We start from the raw sequence: 25081 nt of genomic DNA, 5'->3' as shown, positions 1-25081 counted from the left end.
CCTATGGCATCTTCCAATGGCCCTCCACAGAACTGCCTTATCCACATTTGACTGACCCACTTCCTCCTCAAAACTGCAAGATGAGGCAGCATCTGAGAGATAAGGGAGTTGCCTTTTATACACACTGGGCAAAACTGAGTCTTGTACTGAAAACAAAAAGGACATCTCATCCAGACTTTAGATTGAGTCTTATAAGTTGCAAATGAGATCTGGCCTTATGGGTTTGTTTGTTTGTTTGTTTGTTTGGTCTTAACTGAAACTTTAAAAATAGAAGCAATTCTTTTTTTTTTTAAGTTTATTTATTTACTGTAAGAGAGCAAAGGAGGGGCAGACAGAGGGGGAAGAGAGAGAAGCCCAAGCAGGCTCCTTGCTGTCAGCATGGAGCCCAGCATGGGCTCGATCTCGCCGACCCTGACCTCATGACTGAAGCTGAAATCAAGAGTTGGATGCTCACCCGACTGGGCTGCCAGGCACCCTGACATTTCAAATAGATCAAGGATTCAGTATTGCTTCAGACTCCTGCCTCTTCCACAGTTATTTCCAGGGGTAGCTCTCAATGCACCTGGCACTGACAGACACCACAGGCATGTTTTAGAAAACTGGGCCAACTATTTCACTTAGAAATGAAGTTCATTGTAGATGGGAAGTAAGCTCAGCACAGTCCATCCTTGGGGCTAGAACACAGGACACTTCATACTGTAACAACCAAAGCAGACTATTAAAACTGTAGACTAATAAGCACTCTGAAAAGAAAGAGCATCACCTGCCTAAATCAGATTCGGTACTTTTAGTTGTCATTATCCAAATAAATGTATGTTCGTCAGAAAAAAAACTGAAAGAATAAAACATGTGTAATCAACTATTTCAACTAGTTTCCTATGCTTTCCCAACCCCCTCCCCCACTGCAGTTAACCCTGTGCTTCTTCAAATTGTCCTCTGCACAATCTACCCCCATGGATGTTATTTAATGCGAATGAGACCATGACACCTATTGTTTTAAGCCTTGCTCTTTTTAACAATGCATCTTAAAATGTTCTGTTTCTTGTCTCTGTTTTTTTAAGTAGGCTCTACGCCCCAATGTGGGACTTGAACTCACTACCCTGAGATCAAGAGTCACTGGCTCTACCAATTGAGCCAGCCAAGCATCCCTTGAACTGTTACATATATTTGAATAGTGAACAATGGAGGTTATCTTAGAGAAAGACATTCAAAGGTACCATCACTCCATGGTGCCAACATACTAAGTTTCACTGCATTTTTTCCAGTGACTACCTTGAATCGCCAACTATCTGGATTTTTTTCCTGGAAAGAGTCTGTAAGATGGCTTTTGAAAGAATCCAAAAAAATCTCAAAACATCGGGTACTTTATATTTTGAGAAGGAAGGAACTGTTGGAGTTACTGTTAAAAACAGCATTTTCTGGGTTATTATATGCCAGGCATCAGCCTATGTGGCAGGTTTCCTTATAGATTTCATAATGTGCATGTGATTTGATATGAAAACTGAAGCCAATACTGTACCTTTTCATCAAAATCTCCACATCATATTCCCCACCTCCAAATACTTACACCCATACAAACAAATCACAAGACAACAAAAACAATTTTCAAAGGAAATTTTTTTTGGAAAAAATCCACTTAGATATCCTGTTCATTTCAGAGCATGCGTACCTACAATGACCTTTTTAAATTATTTTTTGAGTAGCTTTGACACAGTGTTGCATTAGTTTCAAGTGTACAACATAGTGATTCCACAAGCTTATGTTATACCATGCTCACCATAAGGGTTGATATCATCTGTCACTATAATGCCATTTATCATAATATCATTGACAACGCTGACATTTAATAGCAATGATAAAAATAACTGCTAACATCTACTGAGCCCCACTGGGTGCCAAACACCTGGTATTTCAGGACAGGTCCTGGGAGGCAGGTAAGCCCAAGCTGTAGGCAGGGCTAATGAAGTTGAATACACACCTTCTTTATCCTATGCCTTCAAGACGCCTCTCATGGGTACCTTCCAGGATGAGGATACCAACAACATCCTTTTCAGTGAGGCTATAATGTGAGGATCAGAGAGTTTAAGAAACCCTTTGGAGAAGGGAAGATCGCACTGTGAAAAATCCTATAAACTACTGCTATGAAGTTGATGAATAGTAAGTTTTAACAAAATGTTATACAACTTTAGCTACATACAAGAACTGCAAAATGGACAGAAAACAAATAATTTAGACTGCTCAGAAGTGCCTGAGTACCTGAGATATACATAGCAATTTTGCTTACATTTATTAAGCACTTACCACATACAAGGTACAAAGAGGAAGAAAATCTATCAGACTTTTGGAATGTCTGATATGAGGACAGACATGAGGAATTGCCAGTATTTGACCATTCTGACCTATACCAAAAAGAAATTTCATATGGCTCACCCTCAAAGTTCTAGTCCTTGAGACATCCTTAATTAGAAATTACTCACAACATGTTGCCAAAAACCCCCGGATCTTTAAACCTCTTGGCTATACCAAAATTCTGATAAAAATGCTTTTTCCCTCAAAGTCTTCAATTTCAGTGTGGCAGAGAATGCTGTGACAGAGTTTTTTCCATAGGATGACGGGAAGGGCCATTCTAAGGGAAGTCAGCCGTAGCTCAAGTAGGAAGGAAAGTCACCACTCTCTCTCAGCGAAGCTGAAGGCCTAAGTTCACCCCTTGGCTCTGTGACTCCTTGGGTGAGCCCCAGAATGTAAGCTGTACCCACAGGAACAGAAGCTGTGTCAATGGAGAAGTTGCATGTGTCCTAAACACTACTTCCCAGCACCTAGAATAAGTCTCCACACAGGGAAGGCACTCAGTATCTGCTTAAGGAGTAAATCAATCAATTAATCACACTGGGCACAATTCACTGGATGAAGTGCGACTTCTATTTCTCCGCCAGAAAGTAAAGTACTGGAACACTGAGGGGAAATTAACAGACAATGTGTATAGTGCTTGGTTATCTGTAAACCTGAGGACCCACATATCACTGAAGAGTGAAGACCAGCAGGAGGCAGGACAAAATGAACAAAATCTTACCCACTGCTCATAGAACCAAAGGTCCTCACCGTCTATCAGGTAAACTTCGACCCCTTGAAGGCATTTTTGCAATGGACTGACGGCTGTCTGTCCTTGGATCATACAAGAGCAGGCTTACGCACTTTGAGAAATAACTGAGTGCACCTAGGACCCTGGTGCAAGCCCTTTCACCTGTGACGGGGCAGCTTCAACACAAGTATTGCTGGTAATGGATTTTTCCCTGCCATGGGGTTTCAGGTGATGCTCAGACTTCAAGGTGGAACAAGACCTAATTTACACTTTTCCAACTTGCCTAAAACATTTTATAGCTGCTATTTTAAAATTTCCGCTCAGAATGGCTCCTCCACTTACACACACACACACACACACACACACACAAGCACAGTATACATAATATTTAATTGTATCATCTTTGTGTTGAAGCTAAACAAGGACTTTATCAAATTCTATGCACAAGAAGACAGAGCACACTTCTCCAGACTCATCCTGAGTCAATGTCATGTATGAATGAGCGGATGACTTTTACTACATTGTATGCGTCCACGTGAATAAATAAACACACTCTGGAAAGAGCCTGAGTTCAGCAGCTAGAATGCAGAGTGAGGGCTTCCAGGTCCAGCTTTCTTTCCCGCTCCTTCCAGGCCTCTGCATTTCCATGCGCCCAGGCTGTGGCCCCTGAAAGGCCCAACACCACCCTGACTGAGGGAAGTGAGATGAGATGTGCAAAGAAGAAGGCAGAATTCCTCCCCCCCACTACAACAGCCCAAGAGAGGAATCCTAAGCTCTCAAGTGGCTGTACGTAATCCATCCCCTTTAGGATCACAGAGGACAAGCGAGAACCTCTCACTATCTGAACTCTGAAAACAGGTTGACTCCTTTCATTTTTGGGGGTGTATAGAGTAAAAGCTCTAAAGTCCTAATGGCAGTAGTTTCTTCCTCAAAGCTTATAAGCTTTTCTTGCTGAAGAAAAACACTCAAAAAGGTCATTAAATGACAGCAGTGCTGCCCTAAAGCCTAGTTTATGGTCCCGGATGTTTCGGTCACCATTCCTGCAAGACAGAAGTCACTGGTGCAAAGGAATTCCCCTGGTAGGAAATCCATGGCTGAGAAAGTCAAAAAGACTTAACTTAGCGACCGGCCAGCGGACGAGGTGGGCAACACTGCCAGGAAGACCCCCCGCTGAGCTTCTGCAGCGGGCATCGTGCTCACCCAACGGGCCAGAGGGGGGAGGTTCAGCTGTGTAGATCACTGGCTCTCTCCGGGAGAAGCTGAGGACCAGACCAAACCCACTGTCATGCCAAGTTTAAGTGGGATTAGCGCCACTTCTATGGCACCTTCAAAAGGGTAGAGAGAGAGTCTTTTCTGTTTTTGCTGAAGCTGTGAGTGTGCTCAAGTTTGGTGGGTCAGACTAGAGACGGAGTCAACCCTGAAGCTTGATTTTATTTAGTCTTGGCAAGTCCCGACTTCCTGGTTCTAAGGGGAAAGGGAGGGAGGTGTTTAAAAGTCTCATAAAAAGGCTCCAAATGCTTCTTGGACACCAAAGAGCTCTTACAAAACTACATTTTGATGAGCTACATGTAAATGAATCAGAAACATATGGATTTCATTTCCTTTATAATACACAGGGGTTTAGGAATGAAGAGGTGGGGGGAATGCTCCACAAGATGAGTCTGGGCTCTGGCGAAAATGTTAAAAAGGGGAGGGGGGAATGGGTAGCATCAGACATTTGCTAAACCTAAATGAAGACTAGGACAATAACCGCCCCATCTCTTCCTCTGTGGGCCTTTGGTATCCAGCAACCAAGCTTAGATGTTAGTGAGAACAAGTACCACATACTTGGAGGCTGGGGCTTTCTTTGGTGACATTTGGGGACCTGGAAATTTTCCGTAACAGGCCAAAAAAATTCGATATTTTGTGGCTGTTGGGAATCATGAAGCAGCATATATAAAAACTTTATATCCCTGGGATTCCACTAAAGGGAATGCGGGTGGTGTTTCCATAAGACGGGCAGACTCAATGTGCCACAGCAAACAAGGAATCCTTCTCCCAGGCATGGGCTAATTGGAGGTTCTTCATACATAGCACCACGTCCTGGAGGCTTGATGTTCCCAGGGGAAGCTCAGTCCTCTCCAACCCCTGGCATAGGGGCAGGGGATGGAGCAGGCACGCATGCACACTGGAGAGCTGTGCTTTCGACCGCTGCCCTTTCACACGTGCGTTTTATTAAGCTAATGAATTATGAGGAGGTAATAAAGAAGCTAGGAGTAAATGAGGTTTCTGGAGTGAGCCACTTGATAGGATCAATCACTCAACACCTGTTTTGGCTAAAAATTAGACTGTTTTCATTTTACATGTCAGAAAGCCAGTGTGTCCAAGTCAAGAAAAAGTGATTCTCACCCTAGAAAAAAAACGAAATATAAAAGCAAAAGCAAGAAAGCAGATGCTGGAAGACCTAAAAAGAAACGGCCAACAAGCAAATGTTACAAAGACAGTCCCAAGAACTGATGAGAAGGAACTTGAAAGCAGCAGGATGAGAGAGAGAAAGGCACCGAAAACGGCACCTGTCCAACGTCAAACACAAAGGTAGCTGGCTATCGGTGGGAGGGAACCTCCTACATCACAAGAACCAGTTCTTTGTCTAAGTCTCTTCTCGCCTCTGAACACAAGCACAATCACTTTCTGTTGATAATAATGTTAAGCTTAATTATACAGAGATTCCACTTGAACATTTCCTTCCTTTTAAAGCTGAAATGACGCCATTATTTTTCATTTCATTGCAGAATAAGGGGCGCTCTGTTTGTAAAGTCCAGGAATTGCTAAGACAACAATGGTGAATGCCGTGGCAGTGCATGACTTCAGTTTTCATGATTACTATTAATTAAGGGTCTGTCAAATGGATAGAATGGGCTCTTTTCTTCTCTATCAGCCAGCACTGGGCACTTCAACTAAGAGAAACTACATCGCAAGAAGGAAAAGTGAGTCGAGCCGCGCCATCGCTTGGGTTCAAAGCCCTATCCTGGAAGGCCGCGAGCATGTGACACAGAACAGTTGCTTTTACAAGTTCACTCCTCCGTTACAGTCAGGTGTAGACACATGGGCAGCAATGCAGTAAGAGGAATCCCCGGACGAGGCTGAGGTGGAACCCTAGAACTTCAAACATTTCATAATGGGTTTTTCACTACAACACTGAGACAAGTATTTGGAGAGTGAAAGGGGACTAGGACAAGTCCCAAGAACGAGATAAAAAGAAATTTCGGGTGTCCATTTAAAGAAGAAATCTATACGTCCAGTCATAGACCGTACAATCTGCAGCTAAGGGGCCCTCTTCTGGGGGCCAAGCACCATGTTTTTTATTCTTGTTGGCACTACAGTCCCACAGTCCAGGCTGCCCAGAGAATTGTTAGTGTTGCTGCCACTCATGTGTTCCCCAGCTACCGGTCTCAGTAAAGCTCCCCCATCGATGGGCCATTTGCTAGCCCGAGTAATAATTCCATAGGCCCTTGCAATGTTTTCTTTTCTTTCCAACTCTTACCCGCCTCCAATCCAGTTCCTTTCAGATCCTGGGGATCTAGCTGCCTTCCAGTTAGCATACTAGTTTAAAAAAAAAAAAAAAGCTAACGGCCCAGCTTACTTAGGAATGGGCAGTATAAAACTTTAATACTTGTGCCTAATGCAGTTGTTCTACTAAAAGCAACACTGGGTATTTGTGTAGGCATCACTTTTTTTTTTTTTTTTTTTTTTTTTTACTGTAATAGAATCTTATAAAGCAATTGGAAAGATCCTTCCACACCAGGTCCTTAAAGTGGGTTCCCAGAACCAGCACATCAGCATCACTTGGGAACTTGCTAGAAACGCAAACTCTCCGGCCCCACCTCAGACCTACTGAACCAGAAATTCTGAGGGTGAGGCCCAGTCGCCTGGTTTTAACAAGCCCTTCAGGAGATGGTACCACAGACTCAAGCTTGAGAATCACAGTTACCTGGCCCTGGTTCTCCATCCTGGCTGTGCATTACAAACCCCTGGAGAGCCTTTCAGCCTATCAATACCTGGTCCCACCCTAGGCAACTCAGCCAGAATTCTCTGAGGGTGGGGCCTGGGCTTCACTCTTTATTTACAAGTCCCCAAGTTGATTTAGTGCCCTGTCAAAATTGGAAACCACTGTTGTTGCTGCAGAGCCCTGCCCTGCACAACTTCAAGCTAAACCTCACAGCAGCAGACATTTCCAGCATTGCAAGCAGTGACCCTGAAGCAACTTCACTGTGGTGGCCTGAGCGCTGCATTCTAAGCATAAAAGCACCACGGCTTCCGCGCAAGTGGGTCTTTTTGTCTAATATCTTATTTGGGCATCAGAAAGAAATATACAGGTGACAGTGATCAGGGCAAGGGGAGAATGAATTAGTTGATGCTCAAGAAAACAAAGTCCGCATCTGGGCCCACCTCTGAAACCGGAAGATTTGTTACAAGGGTCAGATGGGCATCAATGCTCCAAAGGGTCCCTGCCCTACAGAAGCCGATGTTGCAAAACGTTCTTTTTCATGTTCATTTTGAGAATATCAGAAAGAAAACCCATTAAAGCTGAACAGTATGGAAAAGTTGCGGATGCTCTCAAGGAGTGATGGTTTATTCCTCTCCATCTGCCATTATCACAGTTCATGTTTGAGGCAGTAACAACTGTACTGTCATTCACTTAAGATCAAGTGAAACAAGAGCGCTTGCACAAGGTCCACGCTGCCCCCCACCCCCGCTCTGTGTGAGGCTGCTTGGGTTCAGAGAGTCCCGGGCAACTGAGGGCAGAGGCAGCCACACCGCCATCTTCCCACGGGTTGGGCACGCCTGAACACACCCATTTCCAGCATCCTAAAACACAACCCACGAGGAAGGCGGTCACAACCCAGGAAAGGAGCCCTGGTTGGACTGTGCTTTGCCTTCTGTCAACTGGGATGGCCACCTCCTGGCAAATTCAGGTCAAAGGAGATCATGCTGGAGAAGCCCTGCTCTTAACAGTCAGGTGCATATCTTCAAGCTCCTAGATCAGGTGCACATGTCCAAAGAGTAGTGCCTTCCCTTCTTCCTTACTATGCTTTGTCAGGGCCCTAAATTCCGCTTTGAATATTCCACCCCACTAAATACATCGTCTCTGGACTGCGGACTGTAAACTTGCCACTATACGCTCTTCAGTCTAGTCTACACTCTTCAGTCTATGCTCTTCTAGTCCAGTCTATTTTACATTCATCTTCGCATCAGAGTTCACAAAGAAGAGAAACAGTTATACCACATCCTCAGAGCGGACTCTGAAGTCAAACCAACGGGGTTGGTCTGCCCACCGCTCCACTTGCAAGTTTTGTAACCTTACTAAGTAAGATCATTCCGACTATCTAAAGCTTCAGCTTCTGCACCTGTAAAATGGGGATAGTTATGTTACCTACTTGGAGATTAGAATAAGGAATGAAGGGATCTGGTGGCTTTTTTTTTTTATCTGAATTTTAACCTAACAAAACATCCATCTTAATTCCAAAAGAAGTCTTTAAAAAAGCAAAGAGATAGCAAAGTCACACACCAACATTAGAACGCTCCTTCCACATCCGAAGACAGAGGGAAAGGGATCAATCAGAGTTGGAAATGGAGTCCTATCTGTCTTCCACAGTATTTACCCCTTAAAAATGTTCCAAGCCATTATGGTAAAAGGTCAACACTTGTTAGAACATGCCCACATCTGTGTTTTAGTCACTACTCACTGCATTTGAGGATATTTAAATCTTGAGTGTATTAACTGATCAAAAATAAATTTAAGGGAAGGAAGCGCAACAAAACCCGTACACAAAATAACCTGTACAGTGATCACTCATAAAAAACATAACGTCATCAACTAGACAAAGTGTGTTTTTCAATTTTTTTCCAACGTTATGCTATCACCAAGTTTTAGTGTTTTCATTTTGTCACTTCCATTGCACCTAAGTAAGAAAATGTTTTCTTTAGAGATGGATACTCAAGTAAGCTGCAGTACAGCAAGAAGAAAAGGAGAGAGAGGAGCCAAAGGAAAGCCAATGTACCACAACTTATGACCTATGCTGAATGTAAGTAATGGCTACCATTGTTCCCGTTTCTTTAGCTACATTTGAAACTTACATAATTATTTTCCTAATTGTAATATTAGAAGCTCAACGAAAGAGTCCTGGAAGCATTAAGGGACTTATTTTTGGATGCCATGCCCTTGAAGCAGTCAACTACTAACCCTCTTGTTACACACGGTTTATTTTTCATAGCAACACAATGGCCATTACCTTTCCCCTAATGTACCAGTGAAGAAGCTGATGCTCAGAGAAGGTACCTCACTTAAGGCCACATTGCTAGGAGGTGGCTAGGCTGTCAGACCCATCCATGTCCAAGCAACTGATGTCTATGGTCTCCCAGTCCCTTTCACAGCTTCTCCTTCCACGTGGACACCCCTCTACTTGAGTGCAGGGTCAGTTCTAGAAAGGCAGAGACTCCAGTCACCTGGAGCACGTTTATGTTCTGACTTCTTTCTCCAGCACCCTCTTCCGTCCTCACAGTTACTCATCCTCTCTGGGGCTCATCTTCCTCACCTCAACGCTGCCTCCCTGGATTTCTTATGGGAATGAGAGGGGTGAACAGGTGCATGTTTAACTACATACCTTAGAACAGTCACTGGATATAGTAAGTACTATATAAATAATGTTTTATTAGCAATTAGGGAATAATTACCCTGGTACCTTCCTACCACTCACAACTTGCCCATTCCTCATGAAGTGTCCTAATGACTAATTTTAATTGGATAATAACTAGATCTAGACGGTAGGTTCATGAGGATTTCACACAGTTACCTTACTTAACTACTTATGACCCCATAAAATTAGGTTATTCTCTTCCCTGGGAGAAACAGGGAAGGTAGATATATACAGAGTGTACAAGTTGTGAAAGCTAAAATAGCTTTCAAAAGGACAGTTCATTTTGATCAAGCAGATTCTAGCAGAAACAAAGCAAGACTGCATAAAACATGCTGCTAAGACATCACTGTTTGTGTTATTCAACAAGTTCTAATTGGACTGATCTAGATGTCTGCCTACAGAGTATCTGCCCAGGGAAAATAAGTGCCATTGTTTGTAAGAAGTATGACTAATAAACTGTTTGGAATTTGAAGATACTCAAATATGGTGTTTGGAAAACAGCTCCCCAGAATGAAGGTAAATGTTTTTATTCACGGATAAACAGAGCACAGCTTACAGAGCACAGATGCTCGACATGATGAGTCAGTCACGCATTCTCAGCAATGTTTTATTCGGTAATAGCCAATACCTACTATCTGTTCCCCACTCCGGCTTGATTTTCTGGTGGACAGAGAGGATCAGGTGACCCTAGCCCCATAATTTAAAGAGGCAACGCTAACACATAAAATAGAATAATCAAGGGCCAAGGGTAAGACTATAAAGAGGGGAAAGTGTTTTGAGAATGTAAAAGTAGCAGTAAAAAGATAACATTTTTTTTTACAAAATTATCTTATTTACTCTTCCTAGCTGTATGAAATAATAACCATTATCCCAATTTTATAGATGAAGAAACTAAAGGCCAGCAATCCAGACACTCTGACCCCACAGTTCACATCCTTAAGCATTCCACTGTATGGTTTCAGAAAATACAAGAGAAAAACGTCAATATAGGTTGGAGCAGACAGTTGGCAAAGGTAACAGGCAAGAGATTATCTTGTGCTCTGGCAAAGGACTGGTAGGATTTGGACAGATGAGAAGGGTATGGACGGGGGGGGGGGGGGGAGATGAAATGTGCATGGCACACAAATGACAATGTAGTTGATCCTCACCGGAGGCATGAGGGGTTAGAAGGGAAACAACAATGAGAGAGCGTGGGGGTTGGGGAATAAAGATACCTACAAGTGTATGTAAATGTCTCACTGGCAGCTGCAAATGCAAAACAGAGGCAAAGAGCCATTTTAGCAGTTTTAGATAGATAGATAGATAGATAGATAGATAGATAGATAGATAGATAAACAGATCTATCTATAAAGTTCTATCTGGATTCATACGCCAGCTATCGAACTTAGTAGCTCTGTTACAGTTGTCGAATTAGAAAATGTCTCTGGATCTCATTTTATTCCAATATAAAATAGGAATAATGAGAATACCTTTCTCACAGGATTGTTCTGAGGATGAAAACAAACATACCAAGGATGATAATAAGAACAATGCCAGGCACGTAAGCACTTTCTAAGCGTCCTTTATTGTTTCGGTTGTTGTCATCATCAGGGTTCATGTTAAGTATGGTCTGTTTATCACCTGAATGTACATTCATGGAGAAATAGCTACCCCATGTTATCCCCGGCAACAGTTTAAAAAACTGGAGTACTGTTCCGTACATCTCAACCTGGAAAGACCTTCAAGACATAAAAGGTTAAGAGAAATGAAGAAGCCAAATCCTGGAATTCCCATCCATAGTCACTCATTGTGACAAGGCAGTGACCATACGATCTTTCACACAAACATCTTCAGGGTCTTAGGAACTATTTCTCAGTAGAAAAAACCTTTGCAGACCCCCCCACATGGTAGGGAGAACAGTTTTCTATACTGATGCATTGAACAGGGCCAAGCACATCGACAGGGCTGAGCCAAAGCCCTCAGTGGCAGGGAAAGGACCAGATTCCAGCAGGCCTGACTGGCTGTCGCCTGTTTTAATCACCAGACAAAGCAGATAAGTTGCAGAGGGGAAAGAAAAATTAAACATGTCTGTTTTTGCGTTTTAGAGGCAATTAGGGATTTATAGCCAAAGTGTTGTTATTTTTTTGATTCAGAGCCAGTAATTATTTTTTTTTTCTTTCAGTGTAGATAATTATACCATAACCATTCACATTTTAAAGGAACATTTTAGAGCCACTACTTTATCCCTTTGGAACAAGCACTACTTACTAAAAAACTAGCCATGTCCCTTGGGACCGTCAAGCAGCTATGTGCGTAAGGCCTTGGAGAAGCTTCCAGAAGGAGAACCTTTGTTTTCAGAACAAAACAACAAAACACAACGGCTACAATGGTTATCAAAATGCAGAGCCAAACTCTGAACCCACAAACCCATAGGGAAAACCCAAATTTTCACAGATTCCTCTAGTCCAGGATTATTTAGAACACTTCAATTCTCTTCAGTAATTAAAATTTTCCCAGTGACATTTTGCAAAAAAAAAAAAAAAAAAATCATTCTCCTTGGCATACCCTTTCCTTATGAGCAACAAGGGTTGTCTTCAGACTTGTTCCTGCATGATGACCTCCAGCTCCACATTACTTGAGTCTGAATCAATGCCATGTCTCAAAGTCCTCAACTTTGGAAAGATAAAGCTGACAAAAAACATACACAGTGAATACACATGGTCCAAGAAAGAGAAACTCTAAGATAAGAAGGAGCTTCAGGGCATGGAAAGATGGCAGGGAGGGGCCAATGGTAACCTTGATTCTCTACTTCTGAATTTAAAGCAACTACTGTTTATAATGTATTAAAGTAAAAAGAACAGGCTTTAATACAAGACTGTTCATAGCTGGATTTATGTCTTCCCTCCATGTTCGTACCCATAAGTAAATACATACATTGATTCAATACTGTGTCCAAAACCTAATATATGCTGGGTGCTGTGCTCATCACTGAAGGGAGCAAAGTGACTCAGAAAGGCAATAATTACAAAATATGCTTCAGACTTCACAAGAGACAATTCTGAAGATGTCTGCTAATCTCCAATTTTCCTTCCCAAATCTACCACAATGAGAAATGCTCTCAACTTTCAAAATCCTCACCTTTAAAATGAGCCTAATAATACAAACTCACTCTTTCATCTTTGAAACTGAAATAAACACCAAGGAAATCTCAAACATAATAAGCAATAATCATTATCTACAAATGTAAAAAACAATTTGAAAATTAAGACTTAGCCAAAAATGGTTTCAGAAAATGTAAAATATAAACGTTATTTTATAGTAATATAAATATATATTCAATATCTGGAATAAAGAATACTTTAATTCTGTTCTTTTCCTGTTGACAAATGGAATGCTATGCCCCCAAAAGAGTGCTATCAACGTTTACATATATATTTTCGTCAAGAGATTTCAGATATCTAAATAAAGCAATGAGAGGTAAGGTTAATTCTCAAAATAAAAGTCACCTTTTCCTTTATTGACTATTTACCAAGAGCTTCCTGTGGGCCAGACACAGTGCCTGGTGCTGAGGACAAAATGGTGACTAAACAGGAAGGAGGTGACATTTATCAAATAATCCTACTAATATTAACTATAAACCCTGATAAGGAAAACTAGCCAATGTCTGGAGAGGAGTCGACACCAGGAATCAAAGGCAATCCTCAAGAAATGACACCCAAGCTACTCTCCTAGGGACCCTGAGGTCATAGGAAGTTTGTAGAAGCAGCCCAAGAACGGAGGTAGCTTCCAGCCCCAGGATCTTCCCTACTCGTCCCTCTGGAGAACGCTGGGGCCAGTGGATCACAGCACCCAGTGCAGAACTCCATGGCTAACCCTGAGTTCTGTGCACCTGACCAGGGAACAGCCTTCCCCACCCTGTGCTGCCTCCTCCCCCAAACCCCCACTCTGCCCTCCCTCCACAAGGCCTACAGGACTGCCCTGCCAGCTTGTTCCTCACATTGCTGGGGCCCTGTGGGCAGGGTCATGGTGGTGAGACTCAAAGCAGCAGGCTGGCCCTTGGGGAAACACAGAAGGGGCAGAGGAAGGAGGGCCTGTCTGTCCTTCTTTCCTCTGGTCCCCACACTGCTGCAGCTGGACCCTGCACAGGATGGTCAAAGCCACTTCTCCCCTCCTCCCAGCTCCTTTACAAGAAAAACACCCAGAGCCTGGGGTTTCTCAACTCGAAAACAGCTCAACCACGGGAAGCCAGCTGCTTTCAAAAAGAAACAACAAAAGTATTCTTTATTTTATAAGCCCTTTTCCTTGTCCAGAAAAAAAAAAAAAAAAAAAAAAAAAGTACTGTATTAAAGACCACAGCTGCTTCACGTTAATAAAATCTGAATTATCTTTGCTTGGAACCTGATCACTAGTTTTAAGTTAGGAAGTTGGATTTCTATGACTATTTCTCATCTTATGATTTGAATCCTTCCTTCTTGTGGTGGCAATAAAACTGAATATGTGGTCATTCCTTCTTCTAATTCAGGTGAATAATGATACACTTTAAATCCAAGGCCTAGTATTTAAAAAGCTATGTAATCAAACAAGTGGTTGAAAATAAAAGCAATTCCAAGTCTGGAATGTATCTCAGCATTTTTAATCAATTAATCTCACTGGCTCTTTTCTTCCACTTAATATTTAAATGTCATATTTTATGCCTTATGATTAACATATTTCTGAAGAATGTTTAAAGATACGGGACACTGGGGGTGCCTGAATGGCTCAGTAGGTTAAGCGTCCAACTTCAGCTTAGGTCATGATCTGCAGGTTTGTGAATTCAAACCCCACATCAGGCTCTGTGTTGACAGCTCAGATCCTGGAGCCTGCTTCGGATTCTGTGTCTCCCTCTCTCCCTGCTCCTCCCCCACTTGTGCTCGCTCGCGCGTCCTTGCTCTCACTCAAAAATAAACAAACATTAAAAATTTTTTCAAGAAAAAGATATGGGAGACTCTGGTCATAATGATTCAAAAAGGCAGGCAATATATTAACATTTTAAAGCATCATTTCAAATCATTTCACTGACTCTATTGAGTTTTAGAACACTAAACACCATTTAATTCAACTTGTGTCTTACGAGCAAGAAGCAGAAATATGAAAATTCACAGAGTAGCCTAAATGGTTTAATCACAGTATTTTTCTCCTATGGGTAAGAGTAGGAGAAACACCAAAATACTAACAGTGGTTATCTCCTGTTGGTGGGATTTCACTGTCACATAGTTTTCTGTACGTTCTATAAAAGGAAAATGCATTATTCTCACAAAATAAGAAAAGTTTTTATCTTTACTATGGTTTTTTTTTTTAAGATTAAAGAAACCAAATATAGACACTCTGCTACCAAAAATAGGCCTCTGCAGTATAACCAGTTATTTTTATATAATGAAAATGAAACTCTTGGCTAGCACTACACTGGGAGGGAAAACTCCTTGGGTATATTGGGAAAAAAATCTTCAGGAGCATGTCTGAAAAGCTAGTAGACAATTTTTTTTTAATTAAGTACTAAATATTCATGTGAATGTCCTATTCTTTTGCACAGTGTACGAGAGGTCTTTGTAAAATATAAGCGTTATTACAATGGCTCAAAAATATCTTTCTTTTAAAAACTAAAATTTTCTTCCTTTACCATATAATAAACCCCCGCTGCCACCACAACCATCCCAAGAAAATTTATGCTAAGCTCCAAAGTATCCACTCAATCAAAATAGAAACGTAGACAAAAAATAAATGATCTACCCTTCAGTGTGTTTTGCCCCATCCCAGGCACAGCCAGCACCCGGGCCCAGAAGTGTGAACATGCAAACTGTCCTTCCTATCCCTCTTCCTGACCAGGCTCTCTCCACTGGTCAGGGGGCCGCATCTTCCAGACTGATGTTAAAGTCAGGAGAGAAGTGGGCGGCTCCAAGCCTGTAGAGAATCCAGTCCAAGACAAACACAGCTAGCTTCCTCAGCCGTTCTAAATGCAAATGCAAGGGAGGAGTAGACTAAAAACTTTACCTAAAACATGCTATGTAAGCTTTACCATAACGTCTTAAACCATGCACTCTCAGAAACCTGTGAATTTCATCACTGATCCCCGAAGCCAGGAACACCTGAGGGCCACACTGTTTGACAGCCTATGCAAGACAACACAAAACAGTCCCAAGGACATGGGAATGCTCTGCTTGGCCAGCTGCCAGATGGCCCAAGTGTGCACGGCAAGTGATTATGGCGTATGCTATATGCACATCACTAGGATTACACCGCAAGAAAAATGCTACAGGAGTGTTAAGACAGGGCTCCTAACCTCAAGAAGCCTGTAGGTACTCCCAGCAACCAGAACAGAACACCCAGGTAGCCACAAGGAGTCAGGGGCTGTGCATGGCCATTCTCTGGCTAACGTCTTTCAGTGGGTTTGGATTTAACACATTCTGCCTGGTTGATGAGGGCTTTCCGAACCTGATGGCTGAACTGGAGAAGTTACTCAGATCTGGGTTCTTAAAAATTACAGTTTCACGCCAGCAACATACTGAGCTTTGATTCCTCTTGGTCCTGATGCTATTTTATAAGTCAGGGGAATGGGACCCTCAAATGATAACCGTGTTAATAAAAGATTAGGCTATGCCATTCAAGGAGGTCTTATTTATTTATTTAGGATTATTTCTTTTTAAAATTTGTTTACTCTTAAAAAGAATGAATTTAGGGGCACCTGGGTGGCTTAAAAAGAATGAATTTAGGGGCACCTGGGTGGCTTAAAAAGAATGAATTTAGGGTGGCTTAGACAGTTAAGTGTCTGACTCTTGGTTTCAGCTCAGGTCATGATCTCGGGTTCATGGGTTTGAGTCCTGCATCAGGCTCTACAGGGATGGCATGGAGTCTACTCATGATTCTCTCTTTCTCTCTCTCTCTCTCTCCACCCCCTTCTGCCCCCCATCTCTCTGCTCCTGCCCTACTTGCTCTCTGTAAAAAATAAGCCTTAAAAAAAAGAGAATGAATTTAAATAAAAATATTTTTAAAATAACAATACGGACAGAAGAACGGTGGAAACGTGCCACACCACAGTATCATCTTAGTTTTTCTTTGGGATCAATATTTATAGTCACAGAGAACATGCGAGCACACAGTTCACTGTCAAATCACAGTTAACATTTTTTGCCAAAGGCAGAAGCTGTGGCCCTGCCCTGCCCCCCATCCCTGTCTGACATGGTCTAATTAGTGCCGTGAACCCTGGAACTTCTATCTCTGCGGGGGACAGAGCCTGCACCAAACACTGCCTGCTCTCAAGGCAACCAACAATCTGAGAGTATTAATGTGACTTTAACCCCAAAGGTTTAAAACCCTGTCTGTTAAAACCATGAAACTTTTTTCCTTAAAATCTCAAGAGAAGAAAAACACTGTGCACAGTCCTTTTTAGGTGCCAACGGCTACACTGGGCAATTGATTTTGATTCTAACACAGGTCCTGTTTTTTTGGCTTTACTGATGACCCTGTTCAAGAGTTTAAGAAAGGGAGACTAAAGAAGACAGACTGACTCAAGTAGGGGCAGGTCAAAATTCAACCCTAAAGCTGGGTGCCCTTCCCTCACCCCACCATGGGAATATAATCTAGGGAGCTTAATTTTTATTGTCAGGTCGAGAAACAGAGCATGCTGTAAGAAAACCTGTGCCACTGTACACATGGTAGAAGAAATGGGAAATCATGTAAACATATCTGCTCAATGGCATGACTGATACGTTTTGCTCCATAACGGGAAATACCCAATCTACTCATTCAAGGAGTTTATTTTTTTATAACGTTTTATTTGATTTATTTTGAGAGAGGGAGAGATACAGAGCCAGGAGGGGAGGGGGAGAGAGAAAGGGAGACACAATCTCAAGCAGGCTCTGCACAGTCAGCGGAGAGCCCAATGCAGAGCTCGAACTCACAAACTGTGAGATCAAGACCTGAGCTGAAATCCAGAGCTGGACGCTTAACCAACTGAGCCACCCAGGCGCCCCTGAAAGGGGTTTAGATACAGCTTTGTAATGTCTGCTCCTCTTCTCACCGTCTTGGGATGGACTGTGGCCTTTGGCAGATGGATCCCCTTGCATAACCATCAGATTAAGTGTATAGAGATGGAGGTTTTAGAACAGGGATGTTTCTGTGTTAATACAGCCAAGGTTGACCCTCACTCATAGGCAGGAATACTGCATTAAGATTAAGAATCCTTAGTACAGAGGGGAGCCTGGGTGGCTTGGTCGGTTGGGCGTCCGACTTCGGCTTGGGTCATGATCTCACGGCCCGTGAGTTCGAGCCCCGCGTCGGGTTCTGTGCTGACAGCTCAGAGCCTGGAGCCTGCTTCAGATTCTGTGTCTCCCTCTCTCTCTGCCCCTCCCCTGTTCATGCTCTGTCTCTCTCTGTCTCAAAAATAAATAAAAACGTTGAAAAAAAAAATAAGAATCCTTAGTACAGAAAGTCCCTTGGTTCCAAGGGGACAGTGCTCATGTGTATGAAGTAGGTTTGGCACATTTGCAACTACTCGACTCTATCTGCTAAATCTAAATGATGTTGGTCAGAGAGCAACAGGGAGAGGAGCAGGAAAAGAGAAGGACAATCATGTAAACAGCTCCTCTGGGGAAACCATTTGAAAAGTAAGTGAATTCACCCATTAGCACACCATGTTCCACTACAGCGTTCCAGATAATAAACTTCAGACAATGACTTTCTTACCTTGCCTGCAGTTAGGAACACTTTATTTCTAATGGATTATTGGATGCTTGGAAAAAAATGTGCGGTAGATTTCATCGATACATGGGCTGGATAATGTTTTCTTTCCACATCTGCTAAAATGCTTTTGTGGAGCTGTTTTCAAGAAAAGTAGCAAATATTTTTGAAAGCTCTCCACGTTTCATGCAATAGCACTCACCCCTACTTTGGCAAACCCCACACCTTCTTCCCTCTTTAGAATTGCTCTGAGCACAGCAAGCTGTCTTTCTGTCCGGGGCTCCGATGGAATGAGTGTCCCTGCTCTGATTACTCAGCATTTCTAGAGAGGCTGCTGGACACACGAGTGAATGCTGGGCTGCAGGGAGCAAGGGCGTCCTGCACCATGGATGCTTTTCTTCTACTCACCAACGCAGATCCCTCAAGTGTATCCAACATGTAGGCACCTGAGAATGGAAGCTTTATACCTTAGCATCTCACATTACTAGTCCGTTCACCTCTCAGGACATGGCTATTATCAGAGAAATACTGGACTACTTCTGAGGAATCACACGTTTCACGTGATCAACACAGGAAAGGGTGCTGCAGTTCGTCTTTGAACTGGCACATGTCTGGATTCTTCTGAGGCCAGGGTTTGGGAAATTTCAGCCTGAACTCATTAAGTCCTAGGTCTCCATTCCAGGACAAGCCAACCTAAAAGCCAACTCTTTCCTCATTTCTTTGTGCTATTTTAAATCGTCACAGCTTGGTACCATTAATATGACAGAGAAAACCAAACCATCTTTTTTTGCTGGAAAAGCTGTCTTGCTGTTTTCTCGAAATACCCACATAAGCTTTACGAATTTCAAGAAGATCCATTCTGCTCACCAAACCCCACTGACAGCATCGTCAATTTTGGTCAGAAACATCTTCTATCTGGGTGGATTTCAAATCTTTAAATCAGTACAGAAAAGCCTCAGTCTTCATGACATTCACATTCAAGAGTGAGTGGACTGCACATAGTAGGAACTAATGGGCACTTGATGAATTCATGTCACAGACACATACAAAATAGTCATGAGAACTTCCTCACAATAGTCAGGGTCCAAACTAATAAAAAGCAATCTAAAGATGTGCGTTATGCAGAGAGTGTATGAATACTGGACATTATGTTACAAGATGACCGTGGGGTGTGATTCGTAGAAAACACTGACCTGAGAAACCCCCGATGTTAGGTTCCATTAGACTGAAATTAGAAACGCTTTCCAGAGTTCTTTTGAAAAATTAAAGAAAAAAGGCCCCATTCCCTGCACACTGCAGACGAAATAGGTCATTACTCAGACCTCACTTTGCTTTTGCTTTTGGAGAACCTTGTTACAAAATATCTGCCAGGCACCAAAACCTGTATTTACCACGGTCAGCCCCATTTAGGCTGGCCATTTACGCTCCCTAACCTTTATTTAGAGCAACACCATCTAAAATTTACAGAGCTCGAAGAGACAGCACCCTAACATGGCTTTCTGCATGTTCTTCACTTCTTTTTCTTTTTAATTTCAAGAGAGGGTAAGAGAATACTTCACCGAAAAAGGTTCCAAGAGCCATTTCTCAGCTGCTTCTCACCTTAAGGATGAAGTATATCTCCTTTAAGTGTTACTGGCAACACACAACATCTCTAAATCAGCTTAACTCTTTTCCTTGTAAATGAAAAACACATTTTCAGACTTTTTGGTGGTACTTATTTAACTATGGGCTGCCACTTGCCAAATTATATTTTCTATTTAAAAAAGGGTAGATGAGATAGATAAATCAAAAGGAATGTTAGAACAAAGGTGGGTAGACTTGCAGAAAGAACATGCCTCATATTATCACACTTAGGCAGCCTAAAACTTTGTATTAAAAAAAAGGGGGGGTGGGGAGCCTGGGTGGCTCAGTCAGTCAAGTGTCTGACTCTTGATTTCAGTTTGGGTCATGATCTCACAGTTCATGAGACTGAGCCCCATGTCAGGCTCTGTGTTGACCACATAGTCTGGTTGGGATTCTCTCTCTCCCTCTCTCTCTGTTCTCCTCTGCTCACATTTTCACTCTCAAAATAAATAAACGTTAAAAAAAATAATAAAAGTTAGCCATTCTTTGCATTTGACTGTGTTGACACTCTGGAGTCCAAAGTCTAACACTTAAGGCTACCATTTTATGCAATTTCATTTATAAGCCAAGGGCCACTCGCCTACTGCAGGCTTTTCTGCAAATTTCTATGACAAATAACAGACTTTCAAATGCCGGAACTTTCCACCAGTTTACAGCAGCATGGAAGAGTCTCAACAGAGACCACATGGCTCCCAGTGCCACAGATATTCACCATTTGTCCCTTCACTGATATCTGCTGTAAATTCTGTGAAGCATTATTATTATCCCAATTGTACACGAGAGGCTATTTCCTGATAGCCACTACCAACTGCTACTTCTACAACATCGAAGCTATCTAAGTACAGAATTGTTATAGCAACAACATGTATGATGCCATTTCTGGAGGCCCAGAAAGGGAAAGCGATGTACTAGAAGTAACAAAGCAAGAAGATAGAGGAGCTGGTAAGTGACGCAATCTACCTCCATGGCTCACAACCTGGTGTAGCCTCTCTGTCATTGGTGTTGCTGTAATTATGATCACCAACAGGCACTATCTGGAACACCTACCTTCTTCCCTGGGCTTCTGGGCTGCCATGAGAGAGGTTACTGGTTTAGAGGATGTGGCTCTGCAGTCTTTGATATTCTGCCCTCTTCCTGGCTCTGGGTCTTGCTTCCTGAGCTACGCCTTCTAGAGTCAAACCTGTTTAACTCTACATCCAAAATCTCAGAGCCAGGGCTGGCAATCCCAGCTGAATGACTTATAGCTGCCGACCTGAGCCTGACTTTTTTAAAAGTTTATTTATGTTTGAAAGAGAGAGAGAGAGCAGGGGAGGGGCACAGAGAGAACAGGGGAGGGGGCAGAGAGGAATAGAGAGAGAGAATCCCAAGCAGGCTCTGCACTGTCAACATACAGCCTGATGTGGGGCTTGATCCCACAAACCCAATATCAAGAGTCAGATGCTTACTGACGGAGCTACCCAGGTGCCACTTGATGCTATCATTTCAAGTCTGTAAAATTTTTGTTTCCCACCTGAGAGTTTTCTATGATCCCGAGACTCACCCATGTGCCTTGCAGGGCTGTGGCTATTGTCTCCCTGTGTGTCCGTGTGGCCTAGTCTCACCTGTCACCTAAGCCAGCATCTGGGTCTCTTTGCAGCAGCAGCCATATGGCCTCAATTTGGGATGTGTGTCATGGGGAGCTAGGATCGCAACCCCAGCCCCATCTGCATTCCATCAGCTTCTTCCAGCACCTGGACCAACTTGTCCCACCAGGGCCTAAGTCTTTGAGGCTCCTCTCTCCCCTTCTCTTCCACTGGAGGGTCGAGTTCAAGTTGCCACCTGATCGACACAGCAGCCCATGCCGGGGATGACCCATCCTGTCCTATGGCTGCTCACTCTTCCAGGTCACACCTGATGCCAGTCAGGAACCTTCCTTCTCAGCATCACCACGACAACCCGTCACCCAGGGGTCTGAGATCAGCCAAACGTGGGCCGGAATCCTAGGCCTGCTGCTGGCCAGCTGTGGGAGACTGGGCAAGTCTAACGCCTCAACTCCCCTTTCCTCGGCTGTAAAAAGGGGAATACTAACATGACTGTGAGGTTGAAGCGATGATGCCAGCACAGGTCCTATCTGCGCTGCCTGGCACACAGTAAGTGCTCACTAAATGTCCGGGAGTGCTATTTCCTGATAGCCACTACCAACTGCTACTTCTACAACATCGAAGCTATCTAAGTACAGAATTGTCATAGCAACAACACGTATGATGCCATACAGGACTGTGTATGCTGTGTGTTTTCTGGGGCCACAGGGAATGAAATACCCAACGAAAATCAACAGAAGTGAACAGATCACTTATTCTCCGTAGGCCCACGTTTCCTCTGAAAAGGAGAAAAGTTGGAAGCGCTCAGAGTTCATGTTCCTGAATACTGTCTCTAAGAATAAAGCTGATAAACCTGTAGGCTGACTTCAACTTCCTCAATACCCTAGGAAGATAGGACAAATCTTACAGGTTCCCAAAAGACCCTGCTTGTTAAAAACTTTATTTCCGATAAAAAGTGTTCCTGTTATAAAAACCAGGTTTGTCTTTATTGCTCAGGCCATTTTCTGAAGCTTATCCTGTGAGATAAGGATTTTTATGTCAAAGAAATAAGTGACAGCTGAGAAAAGTAAAAATAAACTCAGTACCTTTGTCAACTTCAGAAAGGTCCAACAATGGAAAGCCAAAAGGTTCAAAGTATTCACATAATTAGGGAAAAGGACAAGATACCAGAAGCTTCAAATTTCCAGATGCCACATGATGACTGCTTGACAATTTTAAGTTACCTTCCAAATTTTCTGGGGTGACAGGAAGGAGGAGGGATGGTGTGCTGGGCAACTTTGCAGTGAGACTTACTCGAACCTATTCCCTTTCCTGGTTTACACAAAATGACATCTCTTCTAATACAAGGACTGTAGAAAACCCCAACTGGGAAACAGTCATGCTCACTCACCAGATTGAGACTAAAATGTGATTTTATAATCTTACTGGAATATTCCCATGACCTGTGAGCACAGGATTCATTTCATAGAATACTGAACGACTGGCTTTATCACAAAACTACCAGAAGGCATAACTAAATCTATGTGAGAATTCCACACCGAAAGAACTCTCCCTTTGTTCCCATTTCATAAAATGCTCATTATCTGAGGGCAATAAATACATTTACGAAGGGGGCTTCCAGTCGGAGAAACCTGGAATGGCAGTGACCATTTACTGCCCACCCTTCTCTTTCACACCTTTTCTTTGACAGGACAATCCAGAGTTAGTCACCCTCAGAGACCGTGAATGAATCCCACTGGGGCCAAGCCAATCACAGGAAAATTATGTCTTATAATAGAGTTGGGGTGTGACCCACTCTATTTAGCAACTCAATATAAAGGTACAGTCTGTTTCAGGACTTCTAGGAAAGCATCTTTGTCTTGTTGCTGTCTCTGGAGGCTGTCCAGATGTGATGTTAGGACCTGTGGCAGCCATCTTGTGACCATGAGGAGACCGAGCGGACATGCTAAGAATGACCAAGAAGAATGTGGCTTTTTGACAAGGTCACCGAACTACTCAGCTCACTGACCTGACAATCACTCAGTCCTTTTACTTAACACAACATGTTTAAGCTGTTTTGGTTTACAAGTTCCATTATCTATTGCTCAGAACATCTCTACAGTAATAGAATTGGACCCGTGGAAAAACGTTAGACAAAAACCTAGTTCTTCATTATGTGTGCCCTCCAAAGGGCATCCAGAAATGGGTTGCTCTTCCCCACCCTAAATGGCAAGATGTGAAAAGAACAAGTTTCAAGAGCCTGTTAGCTTGAACAGCATGGACACTGATCAGTGAGGACACAACTGGCACAACTCACTATGATGTGTGTAGATACTTCCACAACAAGGGCACAATGTCTTAAACATCCTCCTGTGTTGAATTCTGCAAATTGTGAAATGAGGATTTAGGAACAAGCCTTCTAAACTACATATGGAAATGATATAAGAAGATAAAAAAAAAAAAATCAGTGACTACGACATCCCTCAACAAACACCAGGTACAGTTGTTATTAAAAATCACAGGCCAAAATCACGGCCTGGGATTTCAAAGTTCTTCACAAATGCCTGAGCGGTTCAAAACAAAACTGATTAAAAATTTTTATCAATCGTACACAAATAGAACAAACACTGAAATTGCTTCTTATTCAAAGTCCATTTAATTACAAAAAAAGCCCCCCAAATTAGTCCTATTTATCTGGCAGACATAATTCAGAGAACTCTACATATATAAAGGTAAAAACCAGGTTAATTTATGAAAAAAAATTTTTAACAATGCTCACACCTCAATCAACCTTCCTCCAGACTGCTTTCTGCCTTTTAAACATAAACTTTCAATGAAGTAGGCTTAATATCCAGCGTGGAGCCCGACACAAGGCTTGAACCTATGACCCTGAGATCAAGACCTGAATGGAGATCAAGGCTCAGGGGCTTGGGGTGCCCGGATGGCTCAGTGGGTTAAGTGTCCAACTTTGGCTCAGGTCATGTTCTCACGGCTTGTGAGTTTGAGCCCCACCTGAGGCTCAGTGCTGCCAGCCTAGAGCCTGGAGCCTGCTTCGGATTCTCTATCTCCCCCTCTCTCTGCTCTCTCAAAAATAAACGTTAAAAAAAAAAATTTTTTTTTAATGTCAGGTGCTTAACCAAAGGAACCACCCAGGTACCCCTGAAAGGCTTACACTTTTAAAACTTCAGCTACTACCTTCCTTGCTTAAACAGTAACAGAGGGCCTCAGGTGTGTCGGGCACTAGACGAGGGCAGCAGGTACAAAAACTGGGTCCTCTTTTCACGGAGTGTATGGTTTAAAGGTGGGGACAAAGTTACATAGTAAATACTAGTAAAAAGAAACACTAAAATAAATTTTATTTCAAGAAATAAAATTAAAACTTGGGGCTAATGCGGGATGCCTAGGTGGCTCAGTGGATTAAGTGTCCGACTTCGGCTCAGGTCATGTTCTCA

At 42.7% G+C, this 25081-nt stretch overlaps 1 protein-coding gene and 1 long non-coding RNA gene across 3 annotated transcripts in view; both read right to left on the bottom strand.

The window, feature by feature from the left end:
- PDZRN3 (PDZ domain containing ring finger 3) overlaps positions 1 to 25081 on the bottom strand; it is a 239239-nt gene that overhangs the window by 156552 nt on the left and 57606 nt on the right. The window lies entirely within an intron of this gene.
- LOC128314873 (uncharacterized) lies at positions 222 to 21919 on the bottom strand. The gene is made up of 2 exons (XR_008297031.1): positions 16488 to 21919; positions 222 to 16453 (listed from the first exon to the last, which is right to left on the bottom strand). It is a non-coding gene; the product is annotated as an uncharacterized LOC128314873 (long non-coding RNA).

Source organism: Acinonyx jubatus, chromosome A2 (assembly GCF_027475565.1).
Source record: "Acinonyx jubatus isolate Ajub_Pintada_27869175 chromosome A2, VMU_Ajub_asm_v1.0, whole genome shotgun sequence".
NCBI lineage: Eukaryota > Metazoa > Chordata > Mammalia > Carnivora > Felidae > Acinonyx > Acinonyx jubatus.
This window is presented reverse-complemented; position numbering and strand designations above follow the sequence as displayed.